The following is a 26,109-nucleotide window of genomic DNA, read 5'->3' on the forward strand; positions in this document are numbered from 1 at the left end:
ATAATTATGGGTTGTATCTCCTGACATTTATGTTTTAACATTTTATATGTTATAACATCCTTTGTGACATTCTCTGCTGGACTGATTGACATTTATTTTGTCTAATTGGTCACTTTGGTCTATTTTGACTAAAAAGGGGGAGAAGTGATTATGTGGAGGAGCTGCAGTTAATGTGTGGATATGGAGAGCTGCAGTTATTGTGTGATGATGTAGCTAGCTAGGCTAAACAGATGAACAACTGATGTTGAAGGAGATGTCTGATGTTGAACAGAATGATGTTCTGTTTTGTGATATTGGAGGAGATGTATGATGTTCTATGCATATCCTGGGTTGCACAGGTGATGTTAAAAGAGATGTCAGAGGGTAACTCTGAATGTCACAAGTGTTGTGGTTACAGGTGTTGTTGTTGTTGAAAGAGATGTCTGTGTTGAACCGACTTAGGGGGAGAAGAAGTACCCATGTGCATATGTGTGTTTTACTAGTTGCTATTATAGCTAGTAATTCTGTTTGCTTCTGCTGCTGCTTAAATGCTGTTATGCTGTTTAACTGCTGATAAGGTTCTTGTGAACAAAATGGACTGATATATGTTTTAGCCAAAAATTTCCAAATGGGGAGTTTGTTGGTTCTAGGTGTTGGCAATAATTTTGGTAAAACCAAGAGTTTTCACAAGATGTTACTTGCGATGTCTTAACATAAGATATGTTGTACCTGCTGGAGGTTTAAAATATAATTATGCAGGATTGTTTCAGGATGTCATACCTGATGTCATGACATCTGATATAATGTACCTACTGGATATTTAAAATGGAATTATGCAGGATTGTTCCAGGATGTCAGACCCGATGTCGTGACATTTGTACACAGAACATTCAGTCTGAATGTTATGTGTTATGTGATTGCGTTTTTAATGCAAATCTATGTATGATTGAAGATCTGATTTACACACGCATTCAATCACTAATTACAACCAGATTTACTTATTTTCCAAAAAGATCTAATCAACTATCATGAGAAGATTTGAATGGAAAATAATTTTAGGGTTTTATGATGTCCAAGCCCAGCCAAGTGCTTCTATAAAAAGGACATGGAAAACCTGATTTTATACACAAGAAATACAGAGCGAAATATTGAGAGAGAATAAGGGTTTTAGTCTTGTGTAGTCGTGTGAATTGTAAGCCATTCAATTCATCCATAGATGATTGAATTTGTCTGATTTCTTAGTTGTAATTTGTCACTCTAAGCTTTTAAGCATGAGTGTGTGTCCACTTGATTGAAGCTGCTAAGTAAGATCAAGTGTGTGTCTTTGAAGAGTGTCTTCTTTTCATAAGTAATTCTTGTTTAATATCACTGGTGTGATTGAGGGGGAGTGAGATGAGATCTCATATCTAAGAGTTCTTAGGTAGAAGTCACACGGGTAGAGATTAGGTGAAAAAGACTGTAACTTGTGTTGTTTACTGAGAGTCTTTAAACTGATTCTATTTAGTGGATAGGTGAGTTGCACCGAACTGGGTTAACAATTGCTTGTGTCTCTTACATTACTGTTCTTTATCTTTATCCTGTTTATATTCTTCAGATATTAGTGTCGTGACATTACCTTCGACATCTCATATTTGATACCAGAATTTCAGAGATGAAATATTTCCGAGTTGCAAAATCAAATTCAAGATGTCTACTTAAACTTTTATGTTTGGAGTGAGAGCTAAATCAACTTTTATGAGCATGTGATATGAGGATACATTATAGGTAATTTTTGACCTATACAATTGAACACAAGTGATTTTCCTAAACTTCAAATATGTATAACTCTATCATTCTAAATCCAAATGACATGAAATTGGTAACCCTTTTGAAGGGCTTTGAAAGACATACAACTTTTATGAAGACACTTTTCTCATTTGGACCTCACATAAAAGGTTAAGCAAGGTGGAATATTGAGATATATGACATAACACTTAGAAATTTTTTCAACATGTTGAAATTTCCAAACTTCCACCTCAAAATTCACCATGATCCAAGTTCCAATTGGAAAAGTGTCCAACATAAAAGTTGTTCCCCTTGATCTAAGCTTTCCACAGAATCCTATTTCAGGCATTTTGGATGAGGTTTGTTAGGGCTGCGCATGGTCTTAACAGGTCTGCATATTTGGAGAAAATCAAGTGTCCAAAACTCCATTTCACTTTGCCTTGCCATTCAAGCAAGATTTGAACTTCAGTACAGTTGCAATTGGATCATAATGGATTGCTTCATGGGCTTGTACACGCCCATGCAAGCTTGTGCATCACCCTTGCCAAATTTAGCAATTTTTCAAGTGTGCAATTATCAATCCCAAATGCTATAAATACAAGGCCTCTAAGCTCATTTCAAAGAAACCTTGCGCGCCAGCTTTACCCCCCAATTGAAACCCTCACAATTCAAAGGAAAACCTGAGAATTTTCAACTTGAGAATTAAGTTTGAATCTCACTATTCGGAGATTCAAAAACTCCAGGATCCAAAGCTTTGTACCATTGCCAAACCACTTCTGCAAGCTCCTCGAGTGTGATCAAGTCAAGTTTGAAGCAAGCAAGATCCATTTCTGCACAAGATTGAAGGTAATTTTTTGAAATCTTCTTTTCTTTGATTCTCACTCAATTCTCATCAATTCTCTTGGATCTTTGGTTGTCTGAAGTCCTACCAATGTAGGCAAGAAGATTGAGTTGCCTTGAGGTCAAATCGAAGCAACTCAGTTGACACACCTCAAAATTCAACTCCTCATATCTTTCTATATATTTGGAGTTAGTTGAAATTGAGGTTAGATTCGTGCTCTACGCCATTTTTTCTTTCATATTGTGTCCTCTTTTTTTATTTTCTTGATGGTGATGACTGAACCAGTCCGGTGGACCTCGCCTGAGAAGGTGACCGGAGGTCCAACGTCGGTGGTGTGCTGGACAGGTTATGAGCCATTGATCTTGTTTAAATTGTTTTAATCTTGAGCGTACATACTAATTACCACATGTGTGATTAGTTGACTCAGGTGCATGGTAGATTGCGCACGCTCAACCACTTGATCTGCCACCTCAATTAATGAGGGAGATCAAGTGGTCTACGTTTTTTTGATTTTTTGATTTTCTTTTTATTTCATTTGATTTTCATTAATTCATATTAATTTTAATATTGATCCAAAAAATATGAGAGTTTCACCAATTTTTTAAAAATAAATTCCTATTTCATATTTTGAATTAAAATTATTTTTTGGATCATTATTAATATTTTTCATGATTTATTTGATTTTGTGAATATTTTTAATTGTTTAAAAATACTTTTTAGTCTCCAAAAATTATGAATTTTTTCTCCAAGGTCCTTTGACCTTGTTTGACCTATGATAAATCTCATGGCCATTTCTTTGGTGTTTTGATGAGATTTTAGGAATTTGACAAACCATATTTAATTTAATGCCTTATTTTTAAGTATTTTTAAATTGAATAAATGCCAAATAATTGTGTTGAGCTATCTTGATGATTTGTGTAAGTTTGACTTGTGTTGTTGGGCCTTGGTCAAGGTTGATTTGACTTTGCTAAGTTAAGATCATTGGATTTAGGGGATTGATGGAATGTACATTCCATCTCCCAAAAGGAATGAATGATCTTAATTTGGTAAAAGTCCTCCTTTGACCAATTTGAGTTTTGATCTATTCCCGTTCTTTATGCATCCATTCAATTTGGCCTATGATATCTCAAAGTCCTAAGGCTGGTTGATTGAAAAATCAACATAAGTATGGATGAGATTAGGCCACCTCTTTTGCATATTCTTTTGTGTGTGGTATGTTTCATGAGCATAGTCCATTATACTATGTCTCTAACATGCATTAACATCAAAATTCTATTGTCCGACCTCAAATAGTTGTGACTTCTACACGAGTCCAATTACGATTGCTTAACATAGCGCTAAATTTTGACACAAAAAGGTATAGCATTATAGTTAGTGAGATTGTAAGTCTCCCCTCTTTCATGGTATTGTGTGGAAACTTGGCCTTTTTTCCTTCCTTTGGAAGATGTATTGGTTCAAGGATCCATGCTTGTCATATTGGGGTTTCTATATGGCATTCTTGCCTATTGGATTGCAGCCCATTGGTCAGATATTTTCAACTCTTAACTTTTAAATTTATGCTTAGGATTAGTCTCTTCATCTCCTCCCCATCTCTTTAGTTTCAAAATCTCTCCCTCCTTTTAAAAAACTTCTTTGTTTGAACTTGTTATTTTCTAAACTTTGACCAATTTGCAAACTGGAAAACCTTGGCCTTATGCCATTGCATTTTAAAACTTCTTTTCTTAAATCAAACTTGTAAATAAACTTAACTATATCTGACTTAAAATTTTCAAAAGCCAAAAAGAACTAATTCATTCAAACCATTTTCTAGGCCCTTGTGCCTTTCAAACTTAATTTTTGATTAAAAGCAATGCACCCACTTTGAAATTTGTATCACGAACTACGAGGTTTTGATCCCTCATTTTTATGTTGGTACGTAGGCACAAGTCCGAAGGTCTCGTCAAACACAAAAATATAATCAATGAATTCTTTTCTCATCCCCCCATTTTGTTTGTTTGTAAATATCACTTTGTATAAAATACATATGCACACAAGAAAGGGCTCCCTAGGAGTACCTAGGACACTTTAGGTGCTAACACCTTCCCTCTGTGTAACCAACCCCCTTACCTGTAATCTCTGGCATTTTCTTAGTTTTGATTTGAAAACTTCTTATTTTTGGGTTTTGTTCGTACTTTTCCCTTATCCCTTGGAAACAATAAAAGTGCGGTGGCGACTCTTGTTATTTGATGTCTATCTTATCCATAACTTGATGATCATGAATTTACCGCTACAGAATTTAAGTGGTGACTTTGCTGGTGAGTAGTCTCCAGTGGGTTTAGCCTACTTTTTTATGTGTATATAATTGTATATATGTGATGTATGTATATTTGTGTGATATGATCTGCTTGTTATGCTTGGGGATCTTTGAGTGGTGAGATAATTTCTAACCCGAACTTGAGTGAAATTAAGATAGGAGGATGGTATAGTCATGTTCGACTTGTGTGGAGTAGTCCTTAACAAGTTGGCTTGAGATCCATCTGCTCAGTGGATACCCTTTTGGATTTGGAAATGTCACACAAGTATTTGTGGTTAGGCATTACTATCTCTAATTTGGGTCCGATAAGTTGAGGACTATAGAACATTTAACCCCTACTTGGCCTATTTAGGACGTAGTGCGGAGACTGTTCAAGTGTAGACTTGATAATAGTTGTTATGCGATACTACACTCAGACGAGTTTCTCTTGAGAATATTATGGGTCGATGAGTCAGTCATCATAACCTGTAATATCCGATAGATGGAATTAATACTCTGGGAACTTTTTAGAACATGATCTACAAGTTTTTATCCTTAGCTCCCTTGATTCTTGGTTGATCCAATCAAGTCTTGTCAATATCAATGGAACTTGGGTGTTGATAAGGTGTAAACCATAATCCACCAAAATGGATGATTGATCTTGACAATCACCTCTATTTCTTCCAATTCCAACTATATTGAGAGATATGTGGAATTGAAAAATGAGGTTCATGATCTGAGTTGCTTCGATTTGGCCTCAAAGCAACTCAAATAACTTGCCTACATTGGTAGGACTTCAGCCAACACAATAATCAATAGAATTGAGCAAGAAACAAAGAGAATCGAAGAGTTCAAATTTTCTGCAAATTACCTTCAATGGAGGTCTGAAATTGCTAGATCTTGATCTGAATCGTGCTTTGTTTCACTTCAATTGCTTGCAGAAGAGGAATGGAAAGGATTAGAAGCAATGGATTCCTAGAGAATTGAATTCCAAAACAGTGAAGATTCAAGCTCAAATTCAAATGAATATATCAGGGTTATCCTCTCAAAGTGCAGGGTTTTTAATGGGCATTCATAGCTGGCGCAGGGTGTGTCTGATTTCTGATTATAAGGTGTCGCAACCTGAAAAATACAGTGCGCAAAAAAAACAACCGGCGAAAGAAAAAGACAGAAGAGTCGCCACCGTGCGTTATTCATCCCAAAGGAGGGAAAGGAAATGCTCGAAGTAAACCTGAAAAAAGGAAAGGACAAGACAGGGTCTCGCAACCAAATCTTGGGTTCGGGAGTCGGTTATGCGAAGGGAAGGTATTAGCACCCCTACGCATCCGTAGTACTCTACGGGATCCACTTTTGTGTTTTTTGTCTAAAGGGTGTGGGTTTATCTTGTGCTGTTTGCCAAAAAAAAAGGGGTTAAATAAAAATGACTCGCGCGGATGTCGCATCCACTGCATACGTATCTCATCTGAATATGAGAATCAGAGTCTTCGTAGCTCGGCTGACCTATGGGTTGGGGGATGTGTGCTCGCTAAGACATCGCGTCTTATGCCTACGTATCTCATCTGGCCTGAGAATCAGAGCAAAACGTAGTTCGGCTAACTACGGGGTTATGGATTGGGTTTTGGGCGAACGACGTCACTACGCAATCTACCGGATGCTCGACCTTTGGAGACTTACTCGCCTGTAGTAGAAGGAGTTAACGTGTTGCTTTGGGTTTTAGGGTTTGGGATGCTCGAGGGCAAAAAGGCAGTCCTTGATGAAGGAACCGCGCTACCTGCAGGGATATGAATACAAAACACAAAACATGTATCTCAAAGTAAAATGCCACCAAGGGGCTCAAACGTTGCCTCCTATCGAGGTCTTCCGGCTAGGAAAGCAGTAAAATGCGGGAAAAATGTAAAAGTACCACGCGGATAAAGATCCGAAGTAACAGCAATTAGAGGAGTAAGAAACCCTGAGATCCTTCCAAGCTAATGCCATCAAAGAAAAGTGAGTCAGTACAGGTAATCGGAATGAACCTCCAGGGGTTATCCCACAAATAAAGTGGGAAACCACGCAAGTTATCCCTGCAAAAGTCATGTGAGCCCTCACAAAAATTCAACAAAAGGGTTAGTGAAACACCATAAGCATTTTTTTCATGATCAACAGTATGGTTTCAAAAAACTCAAACCCTGTGGCATACATTTCAGAAATTAAACGATTAAACATTCAAGGCATTGTTTATACATTCATATACATATTAAACCCATGGGCAAAGGTAATGGGAATAATGGCAAACCTGATTGGAGAGCTTGATTGAAATTGAGTTGCACCCGTGAGGTTTACAAAACAATCTTCAGGGTTTATGTGAGGCAGAGGTGATTCTGTGTAGTTGAGTTCCCTTCGGGGTTTGGAGGCTGCTCTGAACTCCGTTAGGTCTTCTCTCACTATCTTTTTCCTCAGGGTTTTGTTCCAAGGAAACCTCAGAGTATTTTGCTTCTCTTCAAAATCCCCCTTTGTTCTGTGTTCTCTCAAGTGAAGCCTTGGTATTTATAGACTGAATTTCATGGTTTTGTGGGCTCAAATGAGAGAGACCCAAGTCCAAAATATTTTATTATATTTTATTTATTTAATTATTTATTTATTTAATTAATTAATTAATTAATTAATTAATTAATTAATAAAAAAATTTATTTTTTTTTTTTGTAAAAAATTATATATATATATATATATATATATATATATATATATATATATATATATATATATTTTTTTTTATTTTATCTTCTGGCTAGATCTGGAGTGTCGATCCTCTGGCTGAATCTGAACTTAATTTGATTCTCTGGCTGAATCTACTTCGATCTTCTGGCTAGATCTGAATTGTTTCGATTCTCTGGCTGAATCTATTTCCGGTCTTCGGGCTAGACCTGACTTCGATCTTCTGGCTAGATCTTCTTCGATCTTCTGGCTAGATCTCCTTCGTTTCGATTCTCTGGCTGAATCTATTTTCGATCTTCTGGCTAGATCTGGATTGTTTTGATGATAAATTCCCATCATTAGGATCCCGCATCTGAGGCATGCGCTGGTTGACCCTCTTTTGAAATCTACACCCAACCTTCATATTAGATATACAGCTTCGAGAATATTCCACTTTTGGGCTTCGTACATATTCTTCGGGCTAGAACATGTTGTAACGACTCCTCAATTAGACTTGCTGGGGAAATAAAGCTTGTAGGCGACTTCACTGGGGAATCTTCAAATTGAGCCTCAGGCTGACTCTTGGGAAAACGATTCTCAGGCTGAATCTTCAAAAACGACCCTCATGCTGGATCACGGGAAAACGATTCTCAGGCTGAATCTTCAAAAAGTGACCCTCATGCTGGATCACGGGAAAACGATTCTCAGGCTGAATCTTCAAAATGACCCTCAGGCTGGATCACTCACGCTTGATCCTCTGGCTGGATCTCATGACCTTGGTTGTAAAGTAATTCTTCAGTCTGCTTGGAAGAACCTGTTTATCAGCTTATGTGTATGCTTGATATGATATGCATGCGAATGCAAATGCTATGCATGGTGTAAAAGAAAAAAGAAATCTGCTAGGGGAAGCAAACTCCGGTAGGGAACAGATCGCTGTATCGATCCTTGAATGCTCTGTGGGGAATGATCCGTCTGCCGGGACCAATGAGCCACCAAAAATAAATTGGTTGCTTGAAAAGTTGACCTTGCGGGGGGAGTATCAACTATGGAAACTTTTCTCGGCGAGGCTCTGTGAGGAGAGTCTGTGGGGAAAACACTTCCTGGGGAAATGTCGTAGGAAACGACCTTTGCCGGGGATATGAACTTGGTAATCGTCCTCTAGCTGGGGATTAGAACAAATCTGTTAGAAATAATGCTGGGGATGAGATGAACACTGGGAACACCACCCTCTTGTCCGTTGGGTATGCAACCACTCCGCTGTTGCTAGGAAGATACAGTCTGACACCGTCAACTCCGCTGGGGATATATAGTCTGGATACTGTCAACTCTACTAGGGATAGACAGTCTGGATACTGTCAACTCTGTTGGGGAACATGCTCTGCTGAGGAGAGACTTTATCAACCGCTTGGGGATGAGGATTCATGACTTAGCATCCGGTTCCTGTGACCTGCAACCAAAAATACACGTATGCCTCGGGGGAATTACTCGGTTTGAATTCACCGTCCGGGATTAAGCACATTCAAAGCAATTTTAAATGTTTTCCTGTGCAAATCATCTGCAAAAGCCACCATTATGTTCATATGCAATATGTTTTATCAAAAATTCGGACATTTTTGCAAACAAACTGATAAATGAAAAATAAAGAGGCTCTTTAACTGAATTATTCGACTCTTACTAGGGAGAAAATTTATGCCAGGAATAGGCGAGGGTATCAGGAAGCTGATCCCTGAAAAGAGGTGATCGCTATAAAAAGAGAACTATCCTAATGGCAATGGGGAAACGGGGTCCCACTGAGTTTCGACTCTGCTATGACTCGTATGTCCTTAAGACGCTCTGCTCATCTTGCTTTCTGAAGTGGATGATTAGTCGATCTTTAACCTTCGAAGATTGCCGGATTGAATGAAACGGTGATATAACACTGATGAACTCAGATCATAGTCATTCGCTTATTCCCTAACTTTTGCCTGGATCGCCCCCTTTTCGGGTTTTCAATCCACCGGGATACCCATTTTTGCCTGAGCCGCCCTTTTGGGTTTTCGACTCACCGGGTGTACTCTTTTTTTATATCCCTAATTTTTACCCGAACCTCTTTATTCTTTTTTTTTTGGTTCGTCGGGATGCCCCTTTTTTGCCTGGACTATTCTTTTTACTGTCCAACGGGTCTATTTTATGCGAAGTATTTTTTTTTTAACTGCGTCTGAGTTAATAGGGGACGGGAATCCTTCGCCATCCATGGTTGTTAGCATCAAAGCTCCGCCATGGAAAATCCTTTTAACCACGTACGGACCCTCATAGTTCGGTGTCCATTTGCCCCTGTGATCTGTGTTGGGAGGAAGAAATCTTTTGAGTACCAATTCACCGACTCGATACTCCCGAGAGCGCACTTTCTGACCAAATGCTTTCTTCATTCGTCTCTGACCGAGATACGTCAATTCTGGGTACGTAGTTCCAGCATAGCACCATTTCCCTGTTGGTTTGATTGATGACCAAAGCTGAGTCCCCGTATACATCCAGGGATTTAATCTGTATTTTGACGGCTTCCTCAAGTCTTAGGATACAAGCTTCGTATTCGGCTTCATTGTTGGTGCAGGGAAAAGTTATTCTGGCACCAAATGGCATATGAACCCCCTTCCGGTGTGATCAACACTATACCAACTCCGCGACCATTGACGTGGACCGCCCCATCAAACATCATAACCCATTTGGATTCAGGGCCAGGCCCCTCCTCCGGGAGTGGTTCCTCTCAATCTTTCGATTTGAGAAACATGATGTCCTCATCAGGAAAGTCAAACCTCATAGGTTGGTGATCATCAATCGGTTGCTCTGCAAGATAGTCTGACAAGACACTTCCCTTGATGGCTTTTTGTGAAGTGTATTGGATGTCATACTCTGTCAGTATCATTTGTCACCTAGTAACCTTTCCGGTAAGTGCTGGCTTTTCAAAAATATACTTGACTGAATCCATTTTTGATATCAATAGAGTCGTGTGAGTCAACATATACTGTCTTAGTCGGCGAGCAGCCCATGCCAAAGCGCAACAAGTTTTCTCGAGTAATGAGTATCTTTGTTCACAGTCGGTAAACTTTTGCTAAGGTAGTATATTGCATGCTCTTTTCGACCTGACTCGTCATGCTGACTGAGCACACAACCCATTGACCTTTCTAACACAGTCAAGTACATGATCAACGGTCTTTCCTCTCGGCCTGTAGACTGGCCCCGATCTTGATCTCTTTCTTGTCGTCTTCGGTACCAACGTTGATGGTCTCAACCACCTCCTGATAAGGTGTAATAGCTTGGTCCTCCTGTTTCAACAATCTGGCTAACCCTTCAGGCAATTCACAATCTTCCTCAGCCCCTTCTTCGGCTTGATAGATAGGATTGTCGAAGTCATACTTGGCCATAGCAGTGTCGTTAGCAGTGAGATCCGGGTGGTCGGCTCTGCATGATGGAGGATCATGCTTTACCTTAGAATGAGAGATTTTTTTTGAAAGAAAGGAAGAACGAAAAAAGAAACATTGCCATTTTTTTTGTAAAAAGTAAAAAAAAACTGAAAGAAAGAGAACACAAAATTGTTTGCAAAAGCCGTCCTTTATTGATGATAAAAATAATTGCGAAACGTAAGTAAATGGATGGCCCTACAAATGAGCCGTTACACCTTGGGCAAAGTGTAAGACTTTATTATGCATGTAATAAAGGAAAACAATAAAAATCACTCTTTCTGTAGAATAACCCGAACGGTTTTTTCAGACGACCAATTGTCGAGCTTTTCTCCCGAGACACACGGGCGAATCCAGCTATCTAAGTCACAGTCGCTGTCAGCCTTGTCTTCATCTGCAGCATTGACGATGTGGGGAGAAACCAAACCCCCGCTGGAGAGAGTACCGGTTTCATTCTTCTGAGATCCCGGAGCATACCCCAATCCAAACTTGTCTTCTTTGATGACTGGCTCCACAAATTTGCCCCAGCCTTGGGCATTACCAGCCTTAACCACTTCGACAGCATTAATCCCCTGCCCGCCGTGAGCCGGCATCGGGTTCTGGATAACATTAGGCACTGGAGCAAAATTGATAGCCTGGGCATCTCTCAGATCTTGTACCTTTAACTGGAGAGCCTTGCAATTATCTGTAGTATGGCCAGGTGCGTTGGAGTGAAAAGCACATCTGGCGTTGACATCATAACCTCTAGGCAAATTATTGGGATCGATTGGTGGGGCCAGAGTTCTCAGCGTAACCAGATTCATGTCAATCAGCTTGGGAAGTAATACTGAATAAGGCATTGGGATTGGCTCGATGACCCGGTCCGTCTGCCTTGGACGTTGTTGATAGTGTCTCTGCTGACCCGGATTACCTCCTTGATTGTTGTACCTGGGTTGTTGTTGCGGATGATATTGCGGTTGAGGAACAGGTGTTGGAATAGTGACTGCGGCCACTTGATCTTGATAGTAATTAGGGCGTCCTCTACCCCTGCCTCTGCCGGTATACACAGCGCTTGTCTCGCCTTCTTTTCTTCGCTGACCGTTACCAGCAAACGGTCTCTTGGGACCTGATGAGTTGGAAGCACTATTGTCTTGAATTCGGCCCATCTTCAAGAGACTCTCGATTCTTTCTCCAGCAATTACTATCTCTGCAAAGCTGATTGACGGGCAAGCAGCCAATCTCTCAATATAATTGCCTTGAAGAGTGTTCATGAACATGTCCGCCATCTCCCTTTCAGACATAGGGGGTTGGACGGATGCAGCAATCTGTCTCCAACGCTGAGCATACTCCCTAAAGGTTTCCTTGGCAGTCTGAGACATACCTTGCAACAAGGTCCGATTTGGAGCCATGTCCAAGTTGTATTGATATTGCTTGATAAAAGCCTCTGCCAAGTCTTTCCAGCTCTTGATGGTAGTACGAGACAAATGAGAATACCATTCACGAGAAGCTCCAGTTAGACTGTCTTCAAAATAGTACATCCACAGCTTTTCATCTTCCGTGTGAGCTCCCAACCTTCCCAGATAAGATTGGAGATGAGTGCGTGGGCAAGAAGCCCCGTTGTATTTCTCAAAAGTAGGGGGTTTGAACTTGTGAGGAATCCTTACTCCCTGAACCAGACCAAGATTTGTGACATCAAAGCCTAAGGAATTTTGAGACTCCAAAGATTTGAGCTTCTCAGCAAGCTCATCCATACGGCGAGTGGTCTCGAGGGCCTCGTCGTGCAAAGAAAATTGATCACACTGATAATCTTCAGTAACGGGGTGCCCGTTAATTCGAATTCCTTGATTCACATTGTACCTTCCGCCAATACCATTTCCAACATTCCCTGTGTTGCCAACATTACCCGGGTTTCCATCAGCATTCGCGTTACCCGCGTTACTAGTGTTCACAGGGATATCAGCGTTCCCAGGGTTACCAGGGTTTCCCTCAGCATTTGGTATCTCCAAATCTGGATTGGGCCTCGGTTGCTCAACCAATTCCCTCAGCTTTTCTTGGCCTGCTGCCATACCAGTCATCAATGTCATGAACTGATCCATCCTTTCACGCATATCAGCCAGCTCTTTCTGTACTTGGTCCATCTCTAGTTGGGGAAGATTTTCCTTTGTCGGGTACCTGTGGACTCGCTTGGGACCAATAACTGCCTGATACAGGGAACAAACATTAGACACTGCGGTGACACCTGCAAAACAGACAAGGGTTAATATGCATGGTATGCGATGCACTGCTTGTTCAGTTTTAAGGCACCCCCGTTTTGAAAGGGAATACCCTGCAAATGAATAAGCATGAGATGTTGGATGCAAATATGCAGATGATGTTATGCAATGCAAAGGCCTGTCAATCAGAATTGATGTATCTGCTTGAACATTTGTCAGGTTGCACTGTCTGGAGAGAAATTAAGAGCACACCAAACAAAGGTCATGGGATGGATCATGTTATCCTTAATATCAACCACCCATTTTGGTGGATTATGGTTTACATCTTATCAACACCCGAGTTCCATTGATATTAAGGATACCTGATCGGATTAACCATGAATCAAGGGTTTGTTGCAAGTCACGAGCATGGAGTTTAGGTTAAGAACCACCCAAAAGGAGTGTACTAAGGTTTAAACCTGCCAAACATGTTCTACAAAAGGTTCCCATAGTCATAATCCCATCTTTCGGATATTATCAGAGGAACGACTACTCGTATTCCAACAATATTCTCAAGAGAGACTCTTATGAGTGTAGTATCGCGTAACAATCGTATCAAATCTCACACTTGAACGACTTTCGCACTACGTCCTACGAATAGGCCAAGATGGGTTTGGTAAACTAAGGTCCTTGGCTTCTAAGGTCTATATTGGAACAAGTAATGTCTAACCACAACTTACTTATGTGACATTATTGATCTCAACATGACCTCCACCAAGTGAATGGGCTTGCAAGTCAACTCGCTAAGGAATAACTCCACACAAGTCGACAGGACTATGCCATTCTCCTATCCTAAGTGCACTCGAGTTCGGGTATAGAACTCATCTCACAAAGATCACCAAGTAGCCATAGCCAGCCAACAGATAAAGCAATGATATGTACACAATGCAATAAGGTAAAGCAGGTAAATAAATAACCGTACAAAAGCATGAACACCCAATAAACAAACTACAAAAGCTAGGAGGGACTCGCTTAGGGAAACTTGTTCTCCCCAGCAGAGTCGCCAGCTGTCGCAACCTGAAAAATACAGTGCGCAAAAAAAACAACTGGCGAAAGAAAAAGACAGAAGAGTCGCCACCGTGCGTTATTCATCCCAAAGGAGGGAAAGGAAACACTCGAAGTAAACCTGAAAAAAGGAAAGGATAAGACAGGGTCTCGCAACCAAATCTTGGGTTCGGGAGTCGGTTATGCGAAGGGAAGGTATTAGCACCCCTACGCATCCGTAGTACTCTACGGGATCCACTTTTGTGTTTTTTGTCTAAAGGGTGTGGGTTTATCTTGTGTTGTTTGCCAAAAAAAAAGAAAAAAAAAGGGGTTAAATGAAAATGACTCGCGCGGATGTCGCATCCACTGCATACGTATCTCATCTGAATATGAGAATCAGAGTCTTCGTAGCTCGGCTGACCTATGGGTTGGGGGATGTGTGCTCGCTAAGACATCGCGTCTTATGCCTACGTATCTCATCTGGCCTGAGAATCAGAGCAAAACGTAGTTCGGCTAACTACGGGGTTATGGATTGAGTTTTGGGCGAACGACGTCACTACGCAATCTACCGGATGCTCGACCTTTGGAGACTTACTCGCCTGTAGTAGAAGGAGTTAACGTGTTGCTTTGGATTTTAGGGTTTGGGATGCTCGAGGGCAAAAAGGCAGTCCTTGATGAAGGAACCGCGCTACCTGCAGGGATATGAATACAAAACACAAAACATGTATCTCAAAGTAAAATGCCACCAAGGGGCTCAAACGTTGCCTCCTATCGAGGTCTTCCGGCTAGGAAAGCAGTAAAATGCGGGAAAAATGTAAAAGTACCACGCGGATAAAGATCCGAAGTAACAACAATTAGAGGAGTAAGAAACCCTGAGATCCTCCCAAGCTAATGCCATCAAAGAAAAGTGAGTCAGTACAGGTAATCGGAATGAACCTCCAGGGGTTATCCCACAAATAAAGTGGGAAACCACGCAAGTTATCCCTGCAAAAGTCATGTGAGCCCTCACAAAAATTCAACAAAAGGGTTAGTGAAACACCATAAGCATTTTTTTCATGATCAACAGTATGGTTTCAAAAAATTCAAACCCTGTGGCATACATTTCAGAAATTAAACGGTTAAACATTCAAGGCATTGTTTATACATTCATATACATATTAAACCCATGGGCAAAGGTAATGGGAATAATGGTAAACCTGATTGGAGAGCTTGATTGAAATTAAGTTGCACCCGTGAGGTTTACAAAACAATCTTCAGGGTTTATGTGAGGCAGAGGTGATTCTGTGTAGTTGAGTTCCCTTCGGGGTTTGGAGGCTGCTCTGAACTCCGTTAGGTCTTCTCTCACTATCTTTTTCCTCAGGGTTTTGTTCCAAGGAAACCTCAGAGTATTTTGCTTCTCTTCAAAATCCCCCTTTGTTCTGTGTTCTCTCAAGTGAAGCCTTGGTATTTATAGACTGAAATTCATGGTTTTGTGGGCTCAAATGAGAGAGACCCAAGTCCAAAATATTTTATTTATTTAATTAATTAATTAATAAATTTTTTTATTATTTTATTTTTTTGTAAAAAATTATATTTATTATTATTATTATTTATTATTTACTTTTTTTTTTTCGTTTTTTTTTTTTTTTTTTTTTTTTTTTTTTTTTTTTTTTTGGATCTAATTCTGATTGACATGATGAAATGCAATATGAAATGCTAAATGAATACATGAATGAGGAGGGCAAATTTTGGGGTGGTACATAAGGGCTTCAATTTATAGAGAATTCAAATGATATTTGCACACTCTTTCAACTTTCTAAATTTGGCAAAATGATGCAAGCATGGTGCATGGACGCGCATAGGCCCATGAAATGATTGTTTGAAAGTACAAAATGAAGTTCAAATGCTTTGGAGATGGATTGGATTGCAAGGCAATTGAGCATTGTCATTTGAAGTTTGATCCATGCCAAATGATATCAGCCTGTTTAAGCCATGTGCAGCCTATGTATTCCTCATCCAAAATGCATGAATTTTATCTCTTTAGAAAGTGAGATCAAGAGGAACAAGTTTGATGTTGAATACTTTTTAATTTAGAGCTTGGAACTTGGAGATATTTGAGGTGGAAGTTTGGAAAAATTTGACATATTAAATTTTTTCTAAGTGTCAAGCCATATGTCTCAATATTCCACCTTGCTTAACTTTTTATAGGAGCTTCAAATGAGAAAAGTGTCTTCATCAAAGTTGTATCTCTATCAAACACCTTCAAAATGGTCACTAATTTCATGTCATTTGGATTTGAAATGATAGAGTTATTCATTTTTGAAGTTTGGCAAAATCACTTTATCAATGATATATGTCAAAAGTGACCTATAATGTAGCCTCATATCACATGTTCAAAGAAGTTGAATTAGCTCCCACTACAAACATGAAAGTTGAATTAGACAAATTAAATTTGATTGTGCAACTTGGAAATATTTCATCTCATAAAAATTGAGCAAGTTATGGCCTTGGGTAGTTGACTTTCAAATTAGGGTTTAGACAAAATGACCTATAATGTTTCAACATAGAAAATGATTTTCCAAGCAAAACTAGCTCTAGGTCTCAACATGAAAGTTGTTTATAATTTCATTTAGAGTAAGTTTGCGCTTGGAATCATTTTCATATGGTGAAAAGTGTAGGAGATAGGGTTTAGGGAGACCCAGTTTTGATCAGATGAATTCATCTGGCCAACCACCATCAACCAACTTGCTAATTTCCAATTCTCTTGACTTTCTTAGCTCATGGTAAATCATATATGCATAAGATGATGAAATTTGAAGTGTCCCTTGAGAAATTTGATCAATTGGTGAGATAGCTTGCCGGAGAAGTTACTCAAGATACCTAGTCAAACTAGGGTTTCCAAGACAAGTCACCCTCAAATTCTTGAAGCAAACTTGATCAATATAACATGTAGAGAACATTGGGACTCATATATGATGTTCATAACCATCCTTGAATCCATTCTTGATTGTGCTCTTTGTTCATGAGGGTCTCAAACCCTAGATGTGATCAATGAATCAATGAGATCATGCCCTACCTACAAAAAGAGTTCGATAGATGCAAAGACATATTTTTGGTATTTTGGTTAGTGAAATGATAATATACAAGTATGATATAATCACAAAGTGCTTGGTGATCTCTCCCAAAACAAACCCAATGAAAAGGGGTAAGGAGGATGCCAAGTTATGATCCCAATGCTAATCCTTATGATGAAATTGCATGAGGGATCTTAGGGTCAAAATTGGGGTCTTACAACTGCCCCTATTTAAGGACATTCTAACTGAGGAGGTGAAGGTTAAAAACTTCGGCTCGACTAAGAAGAATGGGCTTAAATAACAACATAGAGAAATAAATTTTGGTCCCTAAGAGACCTCATGATGCATATGATATGAATGTAAAAGTTAAGTGCTTTGTGGGGAAATATTGCCACAAAGGAAAAGAAATCAAAGAGACCGAAAGTCCGCAGGAGCACAATGCATTCCATAAGGAAAACTCACTGGGGAGACAGAGACTCTGAGGGGATAAAAAGGAGTTATGCGTAGGCCAGGCTACGACTTAAAACTGTTGGGGGACTAGAGGAATTCCATACAAAATGGAAAGACTCAGCCGGGGAAACACAAACATCTGCAGGAGATATAAATAAGTCAGGATAACACTAAAATATTCGAGTCGTGCAGGGGAGAAACACGATTTCACTAAGGAAAATGTACTCAACTGGGGAGAAAATAAAATTTCAACACAGGAGGTGCAAAAATCTATTATCTACTACCTATTATTGGGTAAGAAGATAATAAAGATCTGATAGAGAGAACATCTATCACCGGTTAGGATGAACATATCAAGGATGACTCGCTGAGGACCTCCAGGAGGGAATATTCATTACCAGTTACTGGGTAAGAATAGCCTTGTTGGGGAAAACTACTGAAAATAGGATTTACAACTACCAGTTACTGGGCAGAAGACCAAAGAGTGAAAGTATCCGTCATCGGTTAAGATGAATATATCAAGGATAAACTCGACAGGGAAGAAAATCTGTCACCGGTTAAGATGAACATATCAAGGATAAACTCGACAGGGAAGAAAATTCGTCACCGGTTAAGATGAACATATCAAGGATAGACTCTCCTGGGGATGTCAAGGAGGATACTTGTCATCGGTTAGGATGAACATATCAAGGATATACCAACTGAATAACAAAAGGGGAATTACATCTATCAAAAAATGGATAGAAAACCATCGGAGAGAGAATCCATCATCGGTTAGGATGAACATATCAAGGATTTACTCTGCGAGGGGACAAAGTAGGATTTACAACTACCGGTTACTGGGTAGAAGACCAATCAAAGAGAAAATATGTCACCGGTGAAAGTGAACATATCAAGGATAGACTCTAAAAAGGGGAATAAAAGTAGGGATTACATCTATCGGTTACTGGATAGAATACCAAAGAAGAGAAAATCCATCACTGGTTAAAATGAACATATCAAGGATTTACTCTGATGAGGAGATAAAATAGGAATTACATCTATCAGTTACTGGATAGAATACCAAAGAAGAGAAAATCCGTCACTGGTTAAAGTGAACATATCAAGGATAGACTCCGCTCAAGGGGAACAATAGGATTTACAACTACCGGTTACTGGGTAGAAGACCAAAAGGAGAAGAAAACCCGTCATCGGCTAAGATGAACATATCAAGGATTAACTCTCTGAGGAACAAAATAGGGATTACAACTACCTTTTTACTGGGTAGAATACCAAAGAAGAGAATATCCGTCACTAGTTAAAGTGAACATATCAAGGATAGACTCCTACGAGGGAATGAAAGATATTCGTCACCGGTTAGGATGAACATATCAAGGATACTTCCAGGGGACTCCACTGGGGAGAAAAAGGGGTACTTTTTTCCGGGTATTGGGCAAGAAGTAACAAACTGCAAACTAAGAAGAATATTACCAGTTACTGGGTAATAGACTCTTAGGGAACCAAAAATATCTATCTAGGTAAGAGCTAGAAAGAAAACGGTCAATCAAGACTCAACCCAATGAGGACATAACTCAAGGGGAGTAATTCCATCCAGAAAATTTTATTGGAGAGGAAACTGAAATAACAATCATCCACGAGGAAACAAACTCAGTGGGGAAACAAAGAAAGGTTAAAGTCTTTTCTGCTTAGGGGCTGACACTCTACATTTGAAGGAGGACAGACACCAAATTTAGTACGGGGATAAAGTACCGCCATAACAGAGAATGAAAATCTCAAACAAATCAAATATGAAGATGCAGGATATGCAAAACATGAATTTATATGAATGTACATGTATATATGGTGATTATGCTGACAAAACGATCGCAAAGGATACAAAGATGTCGCAAAGAAATTGAACCACCGGTACAATCCTCGGTCAATCCACAAAAATCATGGAGACAAACTACTGGAGAACAGAGAGATCAACAACTCAAAGGCTCAACCCATGTTGGGGAAGGAGATCTGCAGAGAATAAAACATCCAAACTGTAGGGAATTTTTAAGTCACCACCATAAAAATGGGAGACAACCCTACTAGGGAAGAAATCAAACAGTTGCTCAGAAACCAGGAGGAAACTCTGATTGAGAGCAAAGATACGATGATCGGTGGGGACACCAAGGCATTTTACTGGGGAAATATCAAATATCTTCTGATGACGATCTATCTGTTGAGAAAAAACGAACTCCGCTGGGAAGGCCAAAACTCCGATCGGGACAAGGGCACGCCGCAACCAACTCGGCTGGGGATAACAACACTCTACTGAGGAAATGAATCAACACTGATGTTTAGAGATACCCGAAGAGTTACTGCTTGGGGAACCTCAGATGCTTCACCTTTAAGAACTTGCTTTTCACTGAAATGCTATTGATATTACTTTTACTTACTTCAGAAAAGTTCTTGCTTTTATATATTAAAGAAAAGTGGATTTGATTTAAAATTTAATTTTAAAATGATCATACTAAAATATAAAACTATTGGCTGAAGTAAATAAGAGTAGAAACAATTGGATAAAAGCTCAACTTTATTTAATAGGATGGTAGTCTGTAAATGACAAGACTCCATAGATTTTAGAAAGTTGAAAATGGTAATTTACATGGAAAAGGGGTACATTGAATACAAATGATCCTTAATCCTTCTACCAACTCTTGATATCCATTGTGCTTTTGGCCGCTATTGGAGATGAACCGATGTCAACCCTTGTGCTCAAACAAGTCTTAAAAAAAATCAATGAAGATCAGCAAGATGCAGTTACTTGCCATAATCCCTAATTTTTGCATAAGTTTCCCCAAGGTGGGTTACTCAACTTATCGGGAAATTCGTTTCTGTTTTCATGTCTCTAATTTTTGCCTGGGACGCCCTTTCGAGTTTTCAATCCACCGAGACACTCATTTTTGGCTAAGTCGCCCTTTCGGGTTTTCAACTTAGCGAGCTGTTCTTTTCTTTTTTAGGCGAAGTATTTCTTGACTGCATCTGCGTTCACAGGACGAGTGAACTCTTCACCATCCATAGTTGTAAGAATCAATGCGCTGCCTGAAAAGGCTCTCTTGACAACATATGGGCCTTCATAACTGGGAGTCCATTTTTCTCTGGAATATAGCTTGAACGTCAAAATCTTCTTGAGCACAAGGTCTCCTTCTCTGAACACTCGAGGTTTGACCTTCTTATCAAAAGTTGTCTTCATCCTATGCTGATATAACTGACCATGACACATGGCAGTTAATCTCTTCTCTTCTATCAAATTCAACTGGTCAAACCTGGTCTGGCACCACTCACCTTCAGTCAACTTGGCTTCCATGAGCACACGCAACGAAGGAATCTCAACCTCTACGGGGAGCACTGCTTCCATACCATACACGAGAGAGAATAGGGTTGCCCCTGTTGAAGTGCGTACAGATGTACGATACCCATTTAAAGCAAATGGGAGCATCTCATGCCAATCCTTATATGTGACAACCATCTTCTGAATAATCTTCTTGATATTCTTATTCGCAGCTTCAACAGCCCCATTCATCTTGGGTCTGTAGGGAGAAGAATTATGATGTGCAATCTTGAAGTCTTTGCAAAGAGCTTCCACCGTATTGTTATTCAAGTTCGATCCATTATCAGTAATGATCTTACTTGGCACACCATAACAGCATATGATATGATTCTTGATAAACCTTAGAACAACTTACTTGGTCACATTCGCATATGATGCAGCTTCTACCCACTTTGTGAAGTAGTCAGATGCCACTAAATTGAAACGATGTCCATTCGAAGCTTTGGGCTCAATCATCCCAATCATATCAATTCCCCGCATGGGGAAAGGCCATGGGGAAGAGATAACGTTCAATAGTGTCGGAGGAACATGAATCTTATCAGCATAAATTTGACACTTGTGGCACTTCTTCACAAATTTGCAACATTCAGATTCCATTGTCAGCCAATAGTAACTTGCTCGCAACATCTTCTTCGTCATTGCATGTCCATTGGAATGAGTACCAAAGGAACCTTCATGCACTTCGGTCATCAACAAGTCTGCTTCGTGTGTATCCACACATATGAGCAAAACCATGTCAAAGTTTCTCTTGTACAATACATCACCATTCAAGTAGAAATTACCAGCTAATCTTCTCAAAGTCTTCTTATCTTTCAAAGATTCCCCAGGCGGGTAAATCTGACTTTGGAGGAAACACTTGATGTCGTAATACCACGACTTCTCATCTTTGATCTCTTCAACAACAAACACATGAGCTAGCCTATCAAGACGCATCACAGATAAATTGGGAACTTCATTCCAATATTTCACTACAATCATTGATGCCAATGTTGCAAGAGCATCTGCCATCCGGTTCTCATCTCGAGGGATATGATGAAACTCAACCTTTGTAAAGAAAGTTGAAATCCTCCTCGCATAATCTCTATATGGTATTAAACCGGGTTGATTTGTCTCTCATTCTCCTTTGATTTGATTCACAACCAAAGCCGAATCGCCGAAAACATCCAAATACTTGATTCTGAGATTCATGGCCTCTTCAAGCCCCATAATGCAAGCTTCATATCCTGCCATGTTGTTTGTATACTTGAAAGTTAATCTAGTTGTAAATGGTAGATGTGTTCCTTGAGGAGTAATAATCACTGCCCTAATGCCATTTCCATATTGATTAACAACTCCATCAAATACCATGCCTCAACGGGAACTAGGTTCTGGCCCTTCTTCTAGCAATGGTTCATCACAATCCTTCATTTTCAAGTACAAAATCTCTTCATCAGAAAAATCATACTGCACTGACTGATAATCTTCAATTGGTTGGTGAGCCAAATGGTCAGCCAAGTTACTACCTTTGATCTCTTTCTGAGATCGGTATTCGATATCATACTCTGATAACAACATCTGCCAACGGGCAATTCTCCCAGTTAAAGCAGGCTTCTCAAATATATACTTGATTGGATCCATTTTGGATATAAACCAAGTGGTATGATTAAACATATATTGACGCAGACGCTTAGCAGCCCAAGCCAATGCGCAACAAGTTTTCTCAAGCATTGAATACCGAGTCTCACAGTCGGTGAACTTCTTACTGAGGTAGTAGTTTGCAAATTATTTCTTCCCAGTCTCATCTTGCTGACCAAGAACACAACCCATACTATCTTCTAGCACAATCAAATACATGATCAACGGTCTTCCTTCAATAGGTGGAGACAAAATCAGAGGCTCAAGCAAATACTCTTTGATACTACCAAATGCTTTCTGGCAGTCTTCGGTCCAATCACAAGATTGATCTTTACAAAGAAGCTTGAATATAGGCGCACATATGGCAGTCATATGGGAAATGAATCTAGAAATATAATTCAAGCGACCGAGAAAACCTCTGACTTGCTTCTCAGTTTTGGGCGCAGGCATCTCTTGTATTGCTTTGACCTTGGCAGGATCAACCTCAATACCCTTCTCACTGACAATAAAGCCCAACAGCTTACAAGAACGAACACCAAAAGTACACTTATTGGGATTCAAGTGAAGTTTATACTTCCTCAAATGCTGGAATAGCTTCAACATATGCTCAACATGTTCCTCTTCATCAATTGATTTAGCAATCATGTCATCGACATAAACTTCAATCTCTTTATGCATCATATCATGAAAAAGAGTAGTCATTGCTCTCTAGTAAGTTGCACCAGCATTCTTTATACTGAAAGGCATCACTCTTTAACAGAATGTTCCCCAGGGTGTAACGAATGTGGTCTTCTCCATATCCTCGGGTGCCATCTTAATCTGATTGTATCCGGAAAATCCATCCATAAACCAAAAGACGTTGAATTTAGTAGTATTGTCTACCAACATATCAATGTGTGGCAGACAAAAATCATCTTTTGGACTGGCTTTATTCAAATCTCTGTAATCGACACACATGCAGACTTTTCCATCTTTCTTCGACACATGCACAATATTGGCCACCCATTGCGGATACTCAGCAGTCACAAGGAAACCGGCATCAATCTGCTTCTGAACTTCCTCTTTAATCTTCACAGCCATATCAGGATGCGTTCTTCTCAATTTCTTCTTGACTGGAGGGTATTCTAGCTTCAACGGCAATCTATGCTCCACAATCTCAGAATCCAACCCAGGCATGTCTTGATAGGACCATGCAAATACATCTGAATATTCTCAAAGAAGATCAATCAACCCCTTCTTGGCATCTGGACACAGTCGAGACCCAATCTTGACTTCCTTATGTAAGACCCTAATTTTGACCCTAATATCCCTCATGGCATCATCTTATTGCACAAGTGCATTGCCTCAAGGATCATAGCATGTTTGGCTCCTTAACCCTAGGGTCGGGACTTGTTTGAGTGTTTTGAGACCACCAAGCATGCTTGTATTGTATATTATTGCTTTTCTTATTTGATTACTAACTAAAAGCACAAAAATATGTCACTAACTCTTTTTGTTTTGAAGCTCAAGTGATCATGTGCTCCAATGCCCCTAGGAGGCTCATAAGCCCAATGGAATGGCTAGATGAAGATGATAAAAAGCATGACAATGGTTCAAAAAGCTCCTAATCATCATATATGTCTCCCAAGTATCTCAATTTGCCAATTTTATCAAGATAACCAAAGGGGTTTGAGGATTGTTTCCCAAGGAAACCCTAATTCAACTATGCTTTGACTGTGCCTTGCCCATGAAGCAATCTCAACCTCTGATCAAATTTAATCAAGGGAATTTCTTTCATTCATCATTTTATGCATATGTGAGCCTATTTTAGGATCCTCAATCATTTATTCATCAAGATTGGAAGTTTGGCCTTGAAAAGTTGACCAGTCAAGTCATTTGACTAAACTGAGGATCACTGAAATATAACGTTTGATGTGTTTGTCAAATGAATATGACCCCAAGAGAAAAAATGTTCTTAAGAACCATATGAACAACTTTAATGTTCATAAAAAATCCATTTGAAACATGTAAGGTCATCATTAATTTCAAAACATTATAGGTCATTTTGACTGAAACCCTAATTTTGGGTCAACTCACCAAGGGAATAACTTCCTTAATTTTTATTCTTTTGAGGTAAGACTAAATGAATTGGAAATCTTGAGATGCCTAATTAAAATGTTATGTTGGACAAAATTTCATAATCCTAAAAGAAATACCTGTGATAATACAAAACATTATAGGTCATATTGGACCTAATTCATTGAATTTGAAAAAGTACCCAACTTCAAATGCCCATAACTTTGTCATATAAAATCCAAATGATGCAAAATTTGAGTCTAAATTGATCATATTGAAAAGATATACAACTTGGATGTTTGAGGTTTTCCATTTGAAGCTTGCATCATGAATATAGAGGGGTTTGATTAGGCTTGCTTTTGGTGAAATTTTTCAAATGTGACTTAAACATGTTTTGTACTTGGATCTTCCAGGCCAGTTTTCATTAATTTTCACATGCAAAATGAATTTTTTTCCAACATAACTTTTGTTCCTTGTTTCAAGGGCTTTCCAACCATTACTCACATTACTCTTTTGGACTTACCATTGGTGAGTTTCGAAGATCTTTCCATTTATGTGTATTTTGGTATTACATGATGAAACTTGAGTATGCAAGCTAGTTCCCTCCAAAATGCACGTCCAATTGCTCTTCATGTGAGCTCAGTAAACTTTTGCAGCCATCATTGGGCCTTCTACACGCCTGTACAGGCCCACGCACATCCAATTTCAAATGCCATGCACATGAAAGAAGCGTGGGATTCAGCTGCCTTCAGCTATAAATAACCACTCCCTCTCATTCATTCATCAACCTTTTGGAGATCTGAATTGATGAAGCATTGAAACCATAACCATACCAAAGGAATTTTTCAGAAATTTTTCTCACTTTCGAGTTTGAAATTCAGCATCATTAGCTGATCTTCAAAGCTTAATTCCTTAGCCTTTCACTTCCCCTACATCCATAGATCAAAGAGGAGCAAGAAACTTGAAGGATTCGTGGCCTGAAGTGCTCCAATTCAGAGGTATACATTCAAACTTTTTGGATCTAGAACTCTCAATTCAATGTAGCATTCTTGTGTTTGTGTGGTTTTCTGAAGTCCTCACACTTGAGGCAATCCATTGGTGCTTTCAATTCACCATTTCATGAGCTTACAGTTGGAACACAATGATCTTTTTCTTCACGTTTCTCTCAATATAGGAAGAGTGAGGAAGATCCAAAGGTACAATGATGATCTCCATCACACAAGCTTCATTTCCATGTCCTTGTTTTCCATTTTCATGAAACTTTTTTTCTCTGCAACTGGTGGCCGGATTCTGTTGACTCGTCGGAGAAGACGGTGGTTTCCACCACCACCACAACGTGTCTTGTTTCCTGGCCATTGGATCTGGATGCCACGTTTTAATCTTGATCATTCATTT

This window comes from Lathyrus oleraceus, chromosome 2 (assembly GCF_024323335.1).
Source record: "Lathyrus oleraceus cultivar Zhongwan6 chromosome 2, CAAS_Psat_ZW6_1.0, whole genome shotgun sequence".
NCBI classification, from domain to species: domain Eukaryota; kingdom Viridiplantae; phylum Streptophyta; class Magnoliopsida; order Fabales; family Fabaceae; genus Lathyrus; species Lathyrus oleraceus.